Here is a 13,319-nt window from a genome sequence, read left to right on the forward strand (position 1 = left end):
AGGGAAAAAGGTGTCAAGAAAGGGTCCTGAGAGCAGCTCACTGAGCAAATGGAATAGGGAAGAAAGGAATCAAAAGGGCCAAGTTGGGTGTGATTTTAATAAGAGTTAAAACATTACCATGTTTCTACATATAAGAGAATATATTAAAATAATAAATGCTCCAAGTTACATGTTTGATAAATTAGGAATGAAGTTCAGATTTTTAGAAATCCTAATCTATACATTACCAAGGTCTTCTCAGGTACTAAAATTACTTCCATTGACATATCAGAGTGTCTCCAGTTTCTCAAGTTCTGTTTAAATATGAAATTCCTTAAAGAACCAGTAGGTGGAGCCCATTTGCTCAAGAAAATCTGATCCCGAGTGTTGGGTTTTGTTTTTGCCGGTGGGTGGGGAGGAGAAATTGAAGAGGAAGGGGAGAGGGGTGATGAGAGAGAGGCACAGAATAGGACAGCAAAGAGGAGAGGAAGGAAAGGAGAGAAGTTGAGAGAGAACAAAGATGTCTCCATTGAACTGTGGTATTGTTGGAGAGGTTATCTGAAGGAGTTATCACATATTTAACCAAGCACAGTTAAGTCGACTATGATGTTTCTATCTTGTCAAATGGCTCCACTATGTTTCATTTCTCTCTTTAGTACAAAGAGATTCTGAAATTGGCAATGTCTATAATCCCAATAATTTTCAATATGTAAAGCAGGGTCTTCATCTTGAGTTCCTAGGGAATTCCTGAATTGTGAGGTGCCTGAAATCATGAGAAAATGTGTGCATTTTTCTTAGAGTTCGTAATGTTAATTTGACTCTAAGAAGGATACGTGCTCCTGAAAAGATTGAGGACTACTCATCTAAATCAAGAGGGTGTCTATACCAGCCCCCCCCCCCACCGTGGGGGCAATGTGATAATTCAGTGAGGAAAGGTAAGAAAATGTTTTTATCCTTTCAGAAGTTCTATTTTTGTGTGTAATGTAATTATTTGTCCATATTCGTACATTAATGCATATATTTAATTCACAAATACAAGATATTTGGGGGAGTGTAAAATTAGTGACATATCAAAAAATTTCAAAATTTGCTTGTAAAAATAGTGTACATTTTTATACTTTTAAGGACTAAAAATGAAGTTGAGAAATCAGAAAGCAGAATATCTTGATAAATCAAAGGAAGAAAACAAAAACAATACCCCTGCTGGAGTCACCAGGGAGGAAATGTAAATGTGCTAATTTCTTATCAGTTTTAGAGGGAACTAATGGATACTGTCTAAAGAAATGGAGAACAAAGATGTTAAATAAAGATGTAATAATAGAGGTGTTCATTGGAATAAAAATATAAACTAGAATTATTCACAAAACTCACAAACATAATATGGGGTGAAAAAAAGCAACCTGTAGAATAATACATACAGTTTGATTCCATTTGTATAAAATTCAAAAGATGCAAAGCTAGGCCATAGACTGTGTTTAGGTGATAAGACTCTAATGAAAAACCAAGGGCAAACACAATTCTGGTGAGTGGGGAAAACGACTGAGGCAAAGCTTCCAGAGAGCTTCAAAGTTAGCAGTGATCTATTTCTTGAGCTGGATTCTGGTACACAAGAGGCCATTTCCGTATTTGAATCTATCAAGGAGATATTTCTTAATATCCTCATATTTCCTAAATATTAATAGTAAATAATTATACCCTTTCAGCTAGGGCAGAAAAACTCTTTTACTTGGATACCAACATGTACCTACTTCTGTGGGTTTTCCTTTTGGCATCCTGATACGTGTGTCTTTAAAAATCGAGTATTTTCCCCTAATATTTAAATTAATGCCTATACTTTGTGGAAATTTTGGAAAATAACAGTATCAAAAAGGAAATAATCATCACATTTTGTGCCACTGTTTAGAAATAACCATAACCACTCAATATTTTGGTGTATTTCTTTCTAGCTACTTCATGTAAATTTGAATTTAGTTAAATTGTGTATACAATTTTGTATCCTGATTTCCCCCCCTTATCTTTATATCTTAAACACTTCCCTCTCTTATTTAAAATCTTCAAAGACAGAGGACAGGCTGGTAGTGAAAATTGGGGTTTTCTTGAAAAGTGACCTATTGACTGAGGGCTCTAAACTATTGTCCGCCCTTTTCCCTCAAGGGATTTGCCCTTCAGCCGGGCAGGAAATTCAAGAGCTCTTTTCTAGAAAACAATTTTGTAGAATAGTTCTAGACAAAACAAAACAAAACACAAAAAGCCCCCCAAACTCCACCACAGGAGGGAGCTTTGGCATTCTCACCACACACAGCTCTTTCCTTACGAACGCTCCACCCACCTCCCACCACCTCCCAAATCTAGAGTTTTCAGTCCAATTTTTAGTGCCTCTTTAAGGGCAGGGATAATCAGATATTGGAGGAAAACCTCCAAATATATAAGAGAGAGAGAAAGCAGAGATAACAGACAGACCGACCTCTAGTTAATATTCTCAGAAAAGAGATTAAACTTATCATTTAGTAATATAGAGGTAAACAGAAGATAAAGCTAAAGGATTTAAAACTGGTTGCTTTTGGAGATCAGGACTGGGGGTAGATGCCCATGGGCCAGAGAACTGCTATTTTTCAGTATAAGCCTTTACTACTATTTGATTTTTTTAACTGCTGACATTTATTAGATTAATAAAAGAGTTAAAAAGTAAAGGCCATGCATTTTTTTAAGATCTCATTTTTTTTAAGATCTCAAAACATTGTTTTTATTATGCATACTTTTCCGTCATATAGATGTTTCTTATCAGAAGAACTTTCCATTCTCTTACATTGATTTTTTTTTTAATCACAAGTTGCCATTACCCTATCAGTGTTTTAAAGACCTCTTCCTATTTTTAACCTCATGTTAAGATTCTTTAAATGCATAGTATCTTCTAACTAGTTTAAGAGATCAGATGTGCTCAGAGGAAAGAATTATTTAACAGGTTGTAATCTTCAAGATCCATAAAACTTTCACTGTGGAACTAAAGTATCTTTTCTGTCTATGCTAATAAGTGAAACTATTGCTCATAAAATAAACTGTCACAGACTTCACACACATCAAGGTATACAGGGAAGGCATTTCAGAGGGTGGGTGCTGGACAATGTTCCAGATATGTGACCTCTTTAAAGTTTCTGCTTGGGAGATTAGAAGTTATATTGAAATCAATGACCATCTAACGACCACTGTTTCTGGGGTTATATTTTCTAAATATAGCGGCCCTCTGGCTTAACCACAAAAGCATCTCATGAGTTATAGAGGAACTTGAGCAGAGTTGTGTTTGTAAAGAAAGAAACCTAAAAAAATAAACGTTCCTGTTTTTATAGCTCTATTTTGTTTTCTTCAAGTTTGTTTTAATGACAACTTGAAGGGCTTGTTACCAGTGGCTGAAAACCTCAACATGGTTTCCTTGGCAATCACTAGAATATGAAATGGAAATGAAAGTTACCCAACGAAAAGCCCACAACTCCTCACTGCTCCCCCTCGATCCCCTCCAGATTAGAAGAAATTCAGTGGAAGGAATGCGCCAGCCTGGGGCTTGGGAAAAATATGTGGCCTCCTTCCTGGACTATCATACAATCTATGAGCTGCCACTACAGTGTCATTAATTCATGGTTGGATTGGTGTGATACAATGCAGGAGAGCAGGGAAATCAGATTGAAGGAGATTATCTGTTTAAGAAAAATGAGTTACTAGATGAAGAATGCTTCTTGCTGAAGTCTATGGGCTTTCTCTCAATGTTGTTACGTGGTTTGGTTTCACCCTGGCCAGGTTCTTGTGTGGCCAGGTGGGTGGATTCCTCTCATTCCTACTCTCCTTTTGTGGTGTGACATTCTGAGTTCACTGTTATTTGTTCCTCATGATTTTTTAGTGTCTTGCTGTAATCATAGAGTCAGAAGTGCCCTAAAATCCTCTTATTGACGTAGCATGAAATTTTACCTGCATTTTTTTAATTTAGAAAAATATTTTAGAGTTAGAAGCATACACATTTTGAAAAGTATATGTACAAAGACAACATAGCATCATGTTTTCATTACTTATATGTCATATCCTTGAACCCTTTAATTTTCTCCCACCAGAAAATATTTTTAAGTATATAATTTTCATAAAAATTTGGGTAGGCATACTAACAAATAACTCATTTACCTCTTGCATAACTCATCCTTTTTTTTTTTTAATATAGAGTTTATGGTTCTTGCTTGTATCTCTGTGGTTTGATGTTTTGTCCTCTGGATTAATTTCAATACTTTCTGTTCTATTACTAGAATACTTTCCTTTTTCCTCAACATTTTCTTCTTAGGTTTGGATAATTCATATGTTTCTTCTTTATATGTAGAAATCTAAATCTAGTCATAAATAATTCCTTCAAATTATGAGGATCTATTTATTTATTCTTCTGACTTATCCTAACAAGGAATTAAGGTGATTTATAACACATAATATATAATAGGATGTATTCAATTAAAAGTAAGAAAAGTTAGCAAGAAGAAATTAATGTTGGAAAATGAAGAAGCCAAGAGTGAGATCAGTACCCAAATACTTGCCAGATAGTCACAGTTTGGCTTGGTGCTCAATCCCTGGTTTTTGTTCACCAGCTTCAAGTCCCGTCCTTGTAGGCTGAGGACTGCAGCCCACTTGTATTAGGGTTCTCCAGAGAAACTGAACCTATAGGAGATACATATCTCTCTATCTCTATCTCAAAAGATTTATTTTAATGAATTGGCTCATGCAATTATGGAGGCTAGCAAATCTTATTCTAAGCAGTTCAAGTTCTAAGGCCATCAGCCTGCAGACCTAGGGAAGAGCCAGTGCTGTAGTTCAAGTCAAATGAAGGCCATCTGCTGGCAGAATCTCCTCTTGCTCGGGAAGGTCAGTCTTTTGTTCTATTCAGGCCTTCAGCTGATTAGAAGTGGCCCACCCACATTATGGAGGGAAATCTGCTTTACTCAAAATCTTCTCATTTAAATGTTAGTCTCATTGAAAAACACCCTTACAAAAACATCCAGAATAATGTTTGACTACACATCCGGGCACCATGGCCCAGCCAAGTTGACACATAAAAGTAACCATAACACCACTGAAGCCTGCTCCTTCCTTGCCTTTACAATCCACTTGCCTTTTTTGGAGGTACATTCCCCCTTCCATTTTCCCTAATCCATGAAGTTTCTCTTAATCCTTTTTTCTCACTCCTTACACTTGCGAGACTCAATTCCATAGGGGCCATCAGGCCATGAGTTCCTATTTCCAGTACTGGGTGAACCTCCTCTCTTCTCTGGTGGCCAAGAATTGCTTATGAATAGGCTTCTAGGTTATCCTGGGCTTCCAGCTAACCTCTGCTCCAACAGCCCTGTCCCCCAGGTCTTTGTAAAAATTCCTTCATTGTTGCAAGCCTGTTATGAGTCAGCACTTCTGCTAAAGGGTTTTACAGAAGGAAGTAGCTCTGCTGACCTAGGCCACATTTTCTGGGGCCAATGAAGCCAGTACCCAGGCCACAGCTTTAACAATTTACTTTAATCCCTAATGAGGATAAACAATAGGACAGTTCCTGGGAAAATTTCCCAGGACCTAGCCATCCTGTGTGTCTCTGCTTTACTCCCTCTCTTCCTGCCCTAAAGAATAAAGCCCAGACCATAGTCAGGGGTTGTGGGAATTAGTTACTGACCCTGGCAGGCTTTGGAAGCTTGTGAGGAAAAATAACTCTCTAGCTTTCAACAGGGAAAGCAAAAATAAAAATGAAATAAGATAAGACAAATAAATAGCAACACTAAAAAATTTATAGGCAGAGACTCAAATAAGTCTGTAATGTCCCCCCATTTTCTTTCTTTTTTTTTTTTTTTTGCGGTACGCGAGCCTCTCACTGTCATGGCCTCTCCCGTTGCGGAGCACAGGCTCCGGACGCGCTGGTTCAGCGGCCATAGCTCACGGGCACAGCCGCTCCGCGGCATGTGGGATCTTTCCGGATCGGGTCACGAACCCGTGTCCCCTGCATCGGCAGGCGGACCCTCAACCACTGCGCCACCAGGGAAGCCCAACCCCCCCCTTTTCTTTTTTTAACCAGCCAACCGAGGACCCTTAAACGTGTAACAGTCATTTCTGAAACCTTTGCTAATATTCCCATACCACCTGAGCCCAGATCTCAGCCCACTCACAGCTGTGGGATCTAGGGGAAGTCACACAGACTCTACTCTTAGGTTACCACATCTGTAAAATAGAATGAGTAACGTGTTCCTCTCAAAATTCCTGTGAGAGGTAACTGAGATAATGCATGGAAAAGAGTTCTGTAAACTGTTAAGTGCATCCAGACATTACGTATTTAGTAAGTCAGTTAAAGCTGTACTGAAGACATTAAAACAAGTGATCAGATATTTAATAAAAAGAAGATGAGGTAAATACTTTTTATCATTTTACAAGTAGGAAGAGGCGTAGATGAGATTAGTCAGGAAGAAGAGTTTAGTCATTTGCAGGTTACACTTGCTCCCCTCCCGGTGGAAAATATACACATAATGTGTATGTTTATGTTATATAGATAGATGCCTCTGTCAATTGCTTTTCACTTTCTCTGGTCAACATCAAAAATAATAATTATTTTTAAAGCTAAGAAATTTGAGTAATCTGATGGAGGAATTTAGCTGGAAAAGTGAAAAATAATTCAGTGATAGGTATTTATACATATATCAGAATATTAAGCACATATTTTTATACATATGTATGTTTTATTTGGGAAGGAAATAACAAGTCACTTCTCTGTGTATTTTAATTCTTTTATGTATTATTGTTTTCCATCTATTGTTTAACTTTTTGATTCTCTTCTTTGTTTTTTTTTTTTCCCTTTGTGGTCAAGTGTATATCATAGACCACCTTAGATTAGCTGAGAACATTTTACTCGTGACAGCATTTCAAAGTATGCCACATCAAAGGTGGGCAAAAGAATTTGTTTCTTGGCCTTGCACCTCTCTTCGCCTTGAGAGTCTGTCCCAGTGGCCCCTACCACTCCCACCTGTAACCATCTCACCCTGCTTTGAACCCAGGCATATTTAGTATCTGTAACTCTCATCTGATTCTCACATACCACTCAGTAACATTATATATCTCTTTGCAAATTTAGATTTACACTTAAATGTTCCATTTCCCCTCACACCAGCTAATATTAATAGTTAACACTAATTGAGGATTTACTATGTGCCAGGCACTGTTCTAAAATAACATGAGTTAATGTATTCAATATTTGAAAGGATCCTATGAGAGAGGTGCTATTATTTCCATTGCATATGTGAGAAAAATTGAAGGGTGGATAGATGAAGCATTTGCTCAACACCCCAAAGCCACTTGTCCAGACACCAGTGGTCTGGCTGTGAGGCTGCAACTGCACCATGGAGTTACAGAAGCACACAGGTGCCAAGACCTTGCCTCTCACCATGGTACCGCCAGCGCCTCACCATGAATTGCATCCAGTAAGGGATGGTAAATGTCTTCTGGTTGTTGCTCTGAGAAAAAAATCCTATTGTTATAGAAAAAATAAAGAAACAAAGGCTAGGGAACTTATGTTCTACTAATGCTATTTTAATTGTTTTCTCCTTATCTTTCTTTTCCCATACTAAATTAAAATTTTTAGATTAAGCTGACTTGTACTGAGTTCAGAATCAAGGAATGTTAATGATATCGAGGCTTTTCTGGCACTGATTTTTTTCTTAGTATCAGTCTGTGGTTTGGCGACATAACTATAGAAACATGGATAGAAACTCCCTATTATGCAACAAACCACTTCCTTTGTCTGTTTATTCATTTATCTGCAGTGTCTTAGCTAAACTCTTCTCCACTTGTAGGGTTCTATAATTGCAGCTGTCTCACTACGTGGAGCATAAACATTGCAGAGTGCTGAAGAGCGTGGATTTGGTTCCCAGATTTTGAGGTTAGGATCTTATGTAAATCCTGTGTACATAATATGTACCTCACTAGGGTGGTAGAAAGGATTACCTGTGTTCATCTATGTAAAGCACTTTAAACAGTGCCACACACATAATAAGCACTTTTTAAGTGTTTACTGTCATTTTTAAAACCCCACAATCTCAGGAAATATACTTAATCCAGCCTTGTGCAATTAGAAGCTTCAGTTCAGTTCAACCCAAAGCATAACAAAGTGAAGCCTCTATTCTCACAGGAACATCAGAACTTAGATTTGAAATGGAACCCAACGATATGCTGCTCACATTTCTCTATATTACACCTAACAGGTGGTAATTGTGATTCTGCTTGAACATTCCCAGTGATGGGGAGCTTACTACCTCTCAGGAAAGTACACATCACGATTGAATAGTTTGATTATGAATAAGCTTATACTTTATACTGAACAGAAATCTCCCCTTCTGTAAATGCCACTCATTGGTTCCAGTGATAGGTTAGCAAGCAGTTGTCTTCCATTTCCTTGGGCAGAAGTGCTTCATGAATTCTTAAAATGTTCGATTCCATGTCTGTTTTCTTAAAAGTATATTTCTGAATTATTTGCCAAACTGAAACTCAAAAAAAGGGTGTGTAATATCCTTGGGAAGTTTGCTTACCTTCTCCAATTCTCAGCTTTTTAACCTGTAAACTGAGTATAACTAGTAAGTGAATAATAAGCACTTAATAAATGTTAGATGCACCTTTATAATTATTATCATTGTATTATTGGCATTTGATATAAGCTATTAGGAGGCTTCCAGAAAGCTCTGTGACTCTATTTTGCTCATGTTGCTGTAGACAATTCTCAGCTATTTTCTTCCTCAACCCGAGGAAGAAACCCCCAGTTCTGAGCTTCAAACCCCAAACTTGGCCTTATAATAAACTGAGCATGGGCTTTCCTGGGTCTCCAACCTATTCAAGGTAATCCATCAGGAGTGATCACTCAACTTCCAGCAGCTGTAGTCCCTGAAGATCTTCCAGGACAGGTGTTCACATGCTCCAGCTTTCCTGGTAGCGGATGCTTTGGAAGTCCACTGGAGCCAAGTTTCACTAACGTCAAGGTGTCGAGAGGCTTTCTGTGGGTGTGTGACCCCATGTAACTGCTGCCTACTGCAAACCTTATCATTCCTGCACATCTCAGCTGCCAGATACTCCAGAGGACCCTGTGGCCTCAGAATAGGGAGAAATCCACCACAGCAGATTTTTGTTTGGGGGATAATTCCCATCTCATGTTAATCCAGCTTTGCAGAGGCTGGAGACCTGGAGACTAGGGAGACTGGCAGCACTCAGTCCTCAACTCAGAAAACCATCTTATGGTTCCCCTGCTTTTCTACTCAGCTCCTCCGAGCAGGAACTTGAATCTGGAGGAAGTCTGCCTGAGCTTGGCTAAAATGATATCCCCCTTTGGCTGTCTGTCCTGTAATATCTGTGGAGCATATTGTTAACTAGTTTAAAAAATTATAAATGTGATATATGTGCATAGTAACATTTTTCAAACATTTCTGTAAGTTCAGAGCATACAATAAAAAGCTATATATCCCTAACCACTATCATCCCCAATTCCACGGCCCACTGATAGATCTCCTTATAAATTGTTGCAGCAATTTCATGTGCTTATGCGTGTAATTGTGCATACATGCCTATTTTTATGAGAATATTGAGGGAATCTTATTATAAACATATAGATATGTGTTTCACACACTTTATATTTGGAGCATTTTCTCATAGCAGCATAGATAGTTTCCTTCTTTTCAATGGTTCTATAACATTTTATTAAGTTAAAAAATTTAAAATTTTACTTTATTAATGAATATTGAGATTCCTTTTTTTTTCTTGTTAGTCCAAACTGTGGTAACTAGCCTCAGAAGATGGCCTCCAATGATCCTTAGCTCCTGGTACTCATGCCCTTGTATATTCACTTCCCTCACTGAATTGGGCTGACCTGTGTAACACGGATATTGCGGAAATGGTGATGTGTGACTTCCAGGACTAGGTCATACAAAGCATTGTGGCTTCTGCTTGCTCTTTCTTGGATTGCTCACTCTGATGGAAGCCAGTTGTCATGTCATGTGGACACTCCAGCAGTCCTACTGAGAGGTCCGTGGGGTGAAGGACTGAGGCCTCCTGCAACTTGTCGGCCAAGAGAGTGAGTCACACTGGAACTGGATCTTCCAGCCACAGTCAGACCTTCAGATGACCGTACCCACACTGGATTACAACCTTGTGAGATACCCACCCAGCTAAGCTGGTCTCCAACTCCTGACACACAGACACTGCATGAGATAATAATGTTTGGTACGGGGACTTCCCTGGTGGTGCAGTGGTTGAGAGTCCGCCTGCTGATGCAGGGGACACGGGTTCGTGCCCCGGTCCAGGAAGATCCCACATGCCGTGGAGCGGCTGGGCCCGTGAGCCATGGCCACTGAGCTTGTGCGTCCGGAGCCTGTGCTCCGCAACGGGAGAGGCCACAACAGTGAGAGGCCTGCATACCGCAAAAAAAAAAAAAAAAAAACGCTTATCTTATCTACTGGTTCATATCTTACATGTTTTTTTTTTCCCCTACCAGAAGTGGTGACTGGAAAATTGAATCTCAAAAAATAAAAACGAAAGCCCTGATCTGTAGTATTTGACAATTTCTGAAGTGTAAACACTCCCCCCATGCCCAATTACAAGCTATCAATGTAACTTCACTGAACACAGAGTTAGTTAGAAAAAGACGTTCACAATTGCTTCTTGCCAGCTGGTATATGCCAGGTCCAGCACATCCCTGCACCAGAAATGTATTTTGACATAAGAAATGAGGGAAATCCAGTTTTTTCCCCCCATACGGCTTTTTTTTCCAAGTGACAAATTCATTTTTTTCTATCCTGAAGTGCTCAACTTGATCATATTCATATCTCCTATATGTATTTGGGTCTATTTCTGTACCCTATAGTCTGTTTCATTGATTATCTGTTCCACCACACAAACAGTTTAATTACTAGAGTTTTATAATATCTTTTCATACCTCACAAGGCTAGTCCTTTTAAATAATCTTCCAGAGTTTTCCCTGGCTCTGTTCATATATTGCTCTTACAGATGTGCCCTTGGTTTAGAAAGGTTTATGGCTTTGCACTGGTCATTTAAAAAATTTAAGCCTATACATATGCACAACTAAGACTACACAATAATAATGTTTACATGATCATGTTCCTGGCAAGACTCAGGAACGCTTTTTGGTGAATTCTTTCCTCATGCACCAATACAATACAATACAGTACAATTGGATAAAAGCAATTGAACACATAACTTGGTCATATTTTGATAATATTTTGACATAGATGGTGTTAATACGGACTGTACATTTTAGGTGTGTGTCAGCCTTTTATGTTTATACTGCAGAATGCAAGCAAGTTGTTAGTGCTCTTCAGAACTTCGGATTCAATTTAATGGAAGTAGTCCTAAACTGCAGTGTGAGTTCCTTTAAAGAACCATTTGCAAATATTTGTTATTATGAATTGGATTTTAATCTCAATGCAATTAAAGTAAATAAAAATTTAAAAAATAGACTGGATGCTGCCAGCTGAGGTAGATGCTGGGATGCACATAAGACTCTAACTTTCATTTAAATAGCTAAACGTTCATGCTAACATATATTTATATCGATTACATTCTTACTATATTCTGTATAAAAATGTAAGCTTTTATTTCAATGTAGGTTTTCACTGTTAAAAATGTTTCAAATCCACTGAGCTGAGTCTTCAGCAAGATGCGAGGATGAGTGGGGCAGAGAAGGTTGTGTCTAACTTACTTATAAAGTTGTTTTAGTTTCTCTTTAGGTCTTCAATTTCTCCACCCACATCACCCCTAATACCTTAGGACTAAATGCTCTCATCTTCTGCGTTTTTTGATTGTTTGTTTTTTTGTTTGTTTTAATCTTCTTTCCCCACCCCCCCATCAAAAACTAATTTCACAGTATAAAGATCAGTGGTTGCCAGGGGTTAGTTAGGATGAAGGGAGGGGGGAATAGGCAGAGAACAGAGGATTTTTAGGGCAGTGAAAACTACATTGGATGGTACCATAATGGTGGATATATGTCATTATATGTTAGTCCAAACCTATAAAATATACAACACCAAGAGTGAACTCTAATGTAAACTGTGGCTTTGGGTGATAACAATGCTTTAATAATGTACATTCATCAGTTGTAACAAATGTGGCACCCTGGTGGGTGATGTTGATAACGGGTTGGGGAGTGAGCGGAGCCTCTGCATGGGTGGAGGCAGGGGGGACATGGGGGAATCTCTGTACCTTCCATTCAATCTTGCTGTGAACCTGAAACCACCCTAAAAAATAAGTCTATAAAAAAACAAGGAACCTCCATACTGTTCTCCATAGTGGCTGTACCAATTCACATTCCCACCAGCAGGGCAAGAGGGTTCCCTTTTCTCCACACCCTCTCCAGCATTTATTGTTTCTAGATTTTTTGATGATGGCCATTCTGACTGGTGTGAGATGATATCTCATTGTAGTTTTGATTTGCATTTCTCTAATGATTAATGATGTTGAGCATTCTTTCATGTGTTTGTTGGTGGTCTGTATATCTTCTTTGGAGAAATGTCTGTTTAGGTCTTCTGCCCATTTTTGGATTGGGTTGTTTGTTTTTTTAATATTGAGCTGCATGATCTGCTTATGACCCAGCAATCCCACTACTGGGCATATACCCTGAGAAAACCATAATTCCAAAAGAGTCATGTACCAAAATGTTCATTGCAGCTCTATTTACAATAGCCAGGAGATGGAAACAACCTAAGTGTTCATCATCAGATGAATGGATAAAGAAGATGTGGCACATATATACAATGGAATATTACTCAACCATAAAAAGAAATTGAGCTATTTGTAATGAGGTGGATGGACCTAGAGTCTGTCATACAGAGTGAAGTAAGTCAGAAAGAGAAAGACAAATACCATATGCTAACACATATATATGGAATTTAAGGAAAAAGAAAATGTCATGAAGAACCTAGGGGTAAGACAGGAATAAAGACACAGACCTACTACAGAATGAACTTGAGGATATGGGGAGGGGGAAGGGTAAGCTGTGACAAACTGAGAGTGGCATGGACATATATACCCTACCAAACGTAAAATAGATAGCTAGTGGGAAGCAGCCGCATAGCACAGGGAGACCAGCTCCGTGCTTTGTGACCACCTAGAGGGGTGGGATAGGGAGGGTGGGAGGGAGGGAGACACTTTGTTATAAAGCAGAAACTAACACACCATTGTAAAGCAATTATACTCCAATAAAGATGTAAAAAAAAAAAAGCAAAAAGAAAAACAAGCAACTGATCTCAGACCCTTTGTCATACTAAAGTGCGAATGATGGATGGAAGATTCAAGTG

Source organism: Stenella coeruleoalba (genome assembly GCF_951394435.1).
Source record: "Stenella coeruleoalba genome assembly, chromosome: 5".
Classification (NCBI taxonomy): domain Eukaryota; kingdom Metazoa; phylum Chordata; class Mammalia; order Artiodactyla; family Delphinidae; genus Stenella; species Stenella coeruleoalba.